Genomic DNA, 7,559 nt, shown 5'->3' with positions numbered 1-7,559 from the left:
TATTAAAATTTAATGATGATAATGCAATTTTTGAAGTATAAAATATATGTTGAATAAGGATTATAAAAAGTGAAAAGGCATAATTCAAGGAAAAGTAAACAATAGTTTAGAACTAAAATGCCAATAATACCTAGAAATTAGGGTTAAAGAAAGAGATGTCTTGAAATAAAAGTTTATTAGAAGATGGGAAAAGAAAGTAGGGAAATACAATGATGAAGACTGATCTATTTTAATTTTGGAATGTTAAAATAGAGATCCAGAGCAGAATTTTGAAATTATTGTTGGGAGCAAGAGGCAGGAGGGATAAGACGGTAGATGTAGGGAGAGGAGAACAGAATCAGGTCTTCTTCTTGCCCCAAAAAACAGAGGATGTATTTGCTTTTCAAACACACAGAACAGTTAGGCCATAAATAAAACCTTAATAAATTCAAGAAAAAAAACTAAATATATTCTCTAACAACCATGATAAAAGCTGGCGTTAACAAGAAAAGAATAACTTTTATTTTAAATATGTACACTTAAAGATTTAGAAGCACTCCTTTAAGTAACTCTTGGTTTAAAGAGGATATCAAAACCACAGTTATACGAGACTTCCCTCGTGGCGCAGTGGTTAAGAATCTGCCTGCCAATGCAGGGGACATGGGTTCGAGCCCTGGTCCGGGAAGATCCCAGATGCTGCGGAGCAACTGAGCCCGTGCACCACAACTACTGAAGCCCACTCACCTAGAGCCCGTGCTCCACAACAAGAGAAGCCACCATAACAAGAAACCCGCGCACTGCAACGAAGAGTAGCCCCCACTCACCGCAGCTAGAAAAAGCCCATGAACAGCCAACGAAGACCCAACGCAGCCAAAAATAAGTAAGTAAATTAAAAAAAAAACCCAAAGTTATAAACTACACACAAATTAATTACAAAGAAAATTACTTACCAAAGCTTATGTGATCCAGTTTAATATGGTATACGGTATCCAACGCAAGAAATAAACAAGAGTTACAGCTTAAAATAATGTATTAAAGCTACGAAAGATTGAAAACAATAAAAGCTAACATATTAACTCTTAGAATCAAGAAAAAATGATGAATTAAGTCCAGAGAAATTCAAGAAATGTATTAATAAACACAAAAATATAAATTAATTAAATACAAAACAAAGACTAAGTACATATCAATAAAACCAAAAGCATATAGTTTTTTGGAAAAATTAATACAACGTCCAAGTCTTGCAACTTAGAGAAAAAGAGAGAAGTTCATTGATCAGGTGAGCCCTGGTATCCTTGAAGGGCTCTGTGGTGATTATTCTTTGCAAGCCAGTATGAGAAAAGCTGTCATCTAACTGGACTCTATGAATTCAATGAGGAAGATGGGATGCTAGGATAGCAGGGAGCAAGTGACACCACTTAATCCTCAAAGACAAGGCAGCTATGGTTCCTGTAATGAAAGCAGAGCCAGAGTAGTCATAAGGATATTTAGACCTGCTTAGAACCTTCGTGTTGGCTAATTAATCACAGTGCCCTTAGGATTGAAGTAGATAGACAGTGAACTGAAGTCTTTCTTGATTTATGTAGGTGAAAGAGCTCTAGATTTAATGTCTAAAAAGTCTGACTTAAACCACTACAACAGAGAATTGTGGATCCTCAACCAATTCCCAGGTTCAAAGTCCCCTGAATGAAGGAAAGGCTGGTGTTCTCTTGAGGAAGGACTTTGCTAACCTTCCAAAAATGTATACGGTAAATCTTCCTTCTAGACTTCCAAATAAACTTGGTGTCATTTAGCAGGGAGACTGTACGTAGCGGAAGGAAAATAATCAGAATTTGAGGATTTCTGGGCATCGTAATCTAGCACCCTTAGGATCCATTTCCATAAATATTTCTCTGGTGTATATTGCAATTATTTGGGGGCTTATGGTAGCTCCTCGTGAGTCACTATATCTCACCCTCTGGGATGTGAAGAGTTCTGAGTCTGGCTATAGGTCTAGCAGCAATGAGTGGTAGTAGGGGTAGTCGTAAAGGAGATTAGCATTCAGCTGCAAGCTAACCAACTCATTGGAGGCCATTTCAGATTCTTAGGCAAAGGAAAATTAACTACTTCAGTTAGGGGAAATGTTGCTCCATTACATCCCAACATCTCCCGAAGTCTCAACCCATTGCAGGTGCAAAATCTTATCTATATACCATCAGCTCGAAAGCCCCAAATCTCATCATCTAAGTCAAATATGGGTAGGATTCTGGATATAATCCACTCTAGGGCAAAATCCCCCTCCATCTGTGAACCTGTGAAACTAGAAGACTACTTATATGCTGCTATGGTGTGAATGTTTGTGTCCTCCAAAATTCGTATGTTAACCCTAACCCCCAAGATGAAGGTATTAGGAGATGGGGCTTTGGGGAGGCAGTTAGGTCATGAGGGTAGAGCCCTCGTGAGTGAGATTAATAACCTTATAAAAGAGGCCCAAGAAAGTTCCCTTCTTCCCTTCTACCATGTGGGAACACAGCCAGAAATTGCTGTGTATTAACCAGCAAGCAGGCTCTCACCTGACATGAAATCTGCTCGCATCTTGATCTTGAAATCCCCAGCCTCCAGGACTGTGAGTGATAAATTTCTGTTGTTTATAAGCCACCCAATCTATGGAATTTTACTGTAGCAACCCTAATGGACTAAGATATATGCCCACACAATATGATGTGGGAAACGCATAGGATAACAGTTATAGACATGCTCACTGTAAAAGGGAGAAAATGGAAGGAGAAAAAGAGTCACTGGTCCCAAGCAATTTCAAAGTCCAACTGGTCAAACTTCATTAGGTTTAAAAGCTTGGGAATAATCCTCTGTAGCTCATGGCTCTGACCTCTGGACCCAAGGTCTTACCCTTAAAGTTATCCTTCTTTTTTCTTGAAGGGTAGGACATATTTGCGGATGCATAGTTTTATCATGTTTCTTGCCTGTAGAGTTCTCAGGGACCAACAGCCTTCTTTCATTTCATCCTATCTCTTGTCCGTCTAAGCTGTCAGTTTTTCTGCAGGTACAACCTTCTCAAAGCCTTGGCAGTCTCCTATGTATGTCATGAGAATGTAGGCCATTGAACAAAAGGCTCCTCCACAGATATTTCCGAGATAATTACATCTCTTTGTCTGACTTCTGCTGAGATGGCCGAGGAGATCCATGAGTCATATGCTTAATCTCTTCAAATTCACTCTTCATGAATGAATGTACTGATCATTTGATTCTTCCAAAGCACCAGCAAAAGCTGTCCAGACACACCCTTGGCTTTCTCTTTAGAGCATACTTTTCGGGCAGTGAATCTCCAAATTTTAGCTTTTTTTTTTTTTTTTGCAATCTGGTTAGGCTAAGAATTTTCTAAATCATCAGGTCTTGGTTTCTTTCTGCTTAACAATTCTTCCTTTAATTTATCTCTTTGTTCTCTCATTTTAGTATAATCAACAAGAAGAAACCAGGCTCCACCTTCAATGCTTTGCTTGGAAATCTTTTTAGTTAATATCCAAGTTCATTACTTACACGTATTGTTTTCCACACAACTGTGGGACACAATTCAGCCAAACTTCTGCCACTATAAAACAAAGACCCTCTTTCCACCAGTTCCCAAAAGCATGTTCCTCATTCCCTTCTAAGCCTTCACCAACAGAACCTTTAATATTTAATGTTTTTACCAATAGTTGGTTTATGAAAATGTGGGTATTCTTTAAGACAGTATAGGCTTTCTCTACCGTGCTCATCACTTCCGTCTGAACCCTCAATGGCAGACTTTAACATCCATATTTCTACCAATAGTTTGTTCAAAGTAATCTATGCTTTTTCTATCATGCTTATCTAAATTCCTCCAGCCTCTACCCATTAAACTCCAAGGCAACTTCCACATTTCCAGGTATCTGTTACAGCAGTACTCCATTCCTGGGACCAAAATCTGTGTTGGTTTCCTATGGCTGCTGTAACAAATTACCACTTCCTGGTGGCTTACAGTAACACATACTTTTTCTCCTATAGTTCTGGAGGTCAGAAGTCTGAAATCCACTTCACTGGGCCAAAATCAGGTCTGCAGGGCCGCACTCACTCTGGATGCTCAAAGGGTGACTCTGTTTCCATTTCTTTTTTGGCATCTAGAGCTGTACTCCTTGCATTCCTTGGCTCATGGCTCCTCAGCCGTCTTCAAAGCCAGCTGTGTAGCATCTTGCCTCAGCCATCGCATTGCCTTCTGTCTCTGTAATCAAATCTCCCTCTGCCTTCTCTCCTTTAAGGAAATTTGGGATTACATTTAAAGCCCACCTGGATAATCCAAAATAATCACCCTGTCTCTAAATCCTTAACTTAATCACATCTGCAAAGGCCCTGCTGCCATATAAGGTAACACTCACAGGTTCCCAGGATTAGGCTGTAGATATCTTTGGGGGCCATTATTCAGCTTAGCACATCTGGTACTTCCTTTCTTTATTTGATGCTATACATTGTGAATATTACCTTGTTGCTAGATATTCCTGTGTTTGAATACAATTTAGTTACCTGGAAACAATTTGATTCTTTCAACTCTTGCTTTTAAACTTTGTGAGGTGAGATCAAAACAATCATTAGCCAATGTCTAATTTAGTTCCAATAACTTTCTGAATTCTCTGCCCAATGCCCTGTGAATTGCAAGGTCTTTCACTCCGGCTAGTGAGAAGATGATGTATTTCTGGCCTTGTGTGAGCACCAGGGATTTTTCCCTCTGCTTCTGAGGGATAGAATTCTATCCCCAGCCTCAGTTACTTTCCTCATATACATGAGATTAACAGTACCCAGCAGAGGAAGGACTGAAACAACAGATCAGAAGATCTCCAGAACTCTCCTGCCAGTTCTCTCCCACTTTGTACTCTTCCCTAGGAACTCTAGCTACTTGTCCTCCTAAGATTCTCAACTTTTTCTCCTCAACTCAGGAAGACTGTTAGGCTCTGCTGGGTCCCCTCCTCCTTGTGCTGTGGCCTGGAAACATTCTCTAGGCAGTAAAAATGGACAATCACGGAGCTCACCTCCTTTGCTTCTCATCTCAGTTATCACTATCCTGCACTGCCTGATGTCCAATGTCTGAAAACTGTTATTTCATATATTTTATTCAGTTTTCTAGTTATTTCAGGCATGAGGGTAATTCAGGTCCTTGTTAGTCCATCTATACCAAAAGCAGAAGTTCTTAAAATTTACGTGAAAATACAAAGGAGCGAGAAGAGAAAAAACTTTTTTGGAAAAGAACGTATTTTAAGGAATCACACTACCACTTGGTTTCAATTTTAAAAAGAATGAACTACTGATATATCCAACAATGAAATAAATCTCAATATAATAAAGCTACAGTAATCAAGATAATACAGTATTTGTGGTGGTTAGTTTTATATGTCAACTTGACTGGGCTAAGGGATACCCAGAAAGCTGGTAAAATATTATTTCTGGGTGTTTCTGTGAGAGTGTTTCCAGAAGAGATTGGCATATGAATTGGTAGACTGAGTCAATCCTAACTAACGTAGGTTGGCATCATCTAATCCCTTGAGGTCCTGAATAGAACAAAAAGGCAGAGGGAGAGCAAATTTGCTCTTTGCTTGATCTAGGACTTTCATCCTGTCCAGCCCTCAGACATTGGCTCTGGTTCTCAGGTCTTTGGACTTGGACTTGGACTTATACCAATGGCTCCCCTGGTTCTCAGGCCTTTGGACTAAGACTGAATTACAGCACCAAATTTCCTTGTTCTCCAGCTTACAGATGGCAGATGGTAGGCTCCCATAACTGCGTGAGCCAATTCCTATAATAAATCTGTATCTATATATCTCTCTTTTCATATATATATATATATGGAAATTATATATAGAGAGAGAGACAGAGAGACAGAGACCGAGACAGAGAGACAAGAGAGAGAGACAGAGAGAGATCTTGTTGATTATTTTTCTCTGGAGAACTCTAATACAGTATTTATATCAGGATAGATGTATAAATCACTGGGACAGTATAAAGAGTTCAGAAATAGACCTTTTACATATATGGTCAATTGCGGGGGTTTTTTACAAAGAAGGAGAAGGAATAGTCTTTCTAGCAAATGATGCTAGAATAATTAGACATCCATAGGCAAAAATAATGAACCTAGATCCTACCTCACACTTTATGAAGAAATTAACTTGAAATGAATTATAGACATAAACTTAAAAGTTACTATTATAAAATTTCTAGGAGAAGCCATAGGGAGAAATTTTTGTGTCATTGGGTTAGATAAGGATTTTTTAGATAGATCACAAAAGACACAAACCATTTTTTAATGGATAAATTTGACACCATCAAATTTAAACTGCTGCTTTAGGAAAGACTGTTTAAGAAAATAAAAAGGCATACTGGGAGAAAATGCTTGCAAACACATATCTGATTAATAACTGATATCCATAATATATAAAGAAATCTTACAACTCAATAGTAAAAAATAGACATTCCAGTAAAAAAGTGGGCAAAAGATTTGAATAACCACTTCACTGAAAATAATATAAGGATGTCAAATAAGTACATTAAAATATGCTCAACATTATTTTTCATTAGGGAAATACAAAACAAACCACAATGAAATACCACTACACACTTACTAGAACAACTAAAATTAAAGCCTGAAAATACCAAATGTTTAAGAGAATGTAGGCTCACTGGAGCCCTCACACGTATTGCTTGTGGGAATGTAAAATGTTTCTGCCCCTTTGGAAATGTGTCAGTTTCTTTTAAAATTAAATATACTCTTAATGAATAATCCACCAATCCCACTCCCTAGCTTCCCAAGAGAATAAAAACATGTCTACACAAAACCTGTACACAAATGTAGTACACTCATAAATGGAATACTACTCAACAATAAAAAAGAATAAATTATTGATACATCCAACAATGTGAGTAAATCTCAAAATCACTGTGTTAAAAGAAAGAGTCCAGACATAAAATGCTACATACTGTATGATTCCACTTAAATGATACTATGGAAAAGCAAATCTATAGGGACAGACATCAGACTGGGAACTAGGACTGGGATAAAGGGACTGATTGCAAAGGAGCATGAAGGAATTTGTTTGGGTGATGTAACTATCCTATATCTTTATCATCTGTCAAAACTCATTGAGATAGACTTTAAAAGTGTGAATTTTACTAAATGTAAATTATACCTCAATAAAACTGCTTAAAAGATATCTAGTCATAGAAAGCCACATATACACTATGATCCCATTTCTGTGAAGAAAAATTTAAAATTTTTAAATGTCGATGTGTTTACATATATAGAAAGACCTAAGAAAATATTAACTATATTTTCTTAGTACTTGAGGCTGGAGATGGAAGTAAGATTGGGGGCTATCAAAGACTGGGTTCTCTGGAAGCAGAATCTGATACAGATTTGGCAAGTAGCGTATTTATTAAGGGTCTCTACTTGTATAAGAGAGGGGGAAGAAGCAGGACTATGCAAAGTTGAACTGCAGTGCAGTGTCAGCCTAGTTTCACCCAACCCCATGGAAAGCTCTGGAGCATACACAGTTGTTCAGAGGTGTCCCATGCTGGGCTGAAAT

This window comes from Pseudorca crassidens, chromosome 4 (genome assembly GCF_039906515.1).
Source record: "Pseudorca crassidens isolate mPseCra1 chromosome 4, mPseCra1.hap1, whole genome shotgun sequence".
In the NCBI taxonomy this organism is placed as follows: domain Eukaryota; kingdom Metazoa; phylum Chordata; class Mammalia; order Artiodactyla; family Delphinidae; genus Pseudorca; species Pseudorca crassidens.
The sequence above is the reverse complement of the archived record's forward strand: the minus strand, read 5'-3'. Positions refer to the sequence as shown.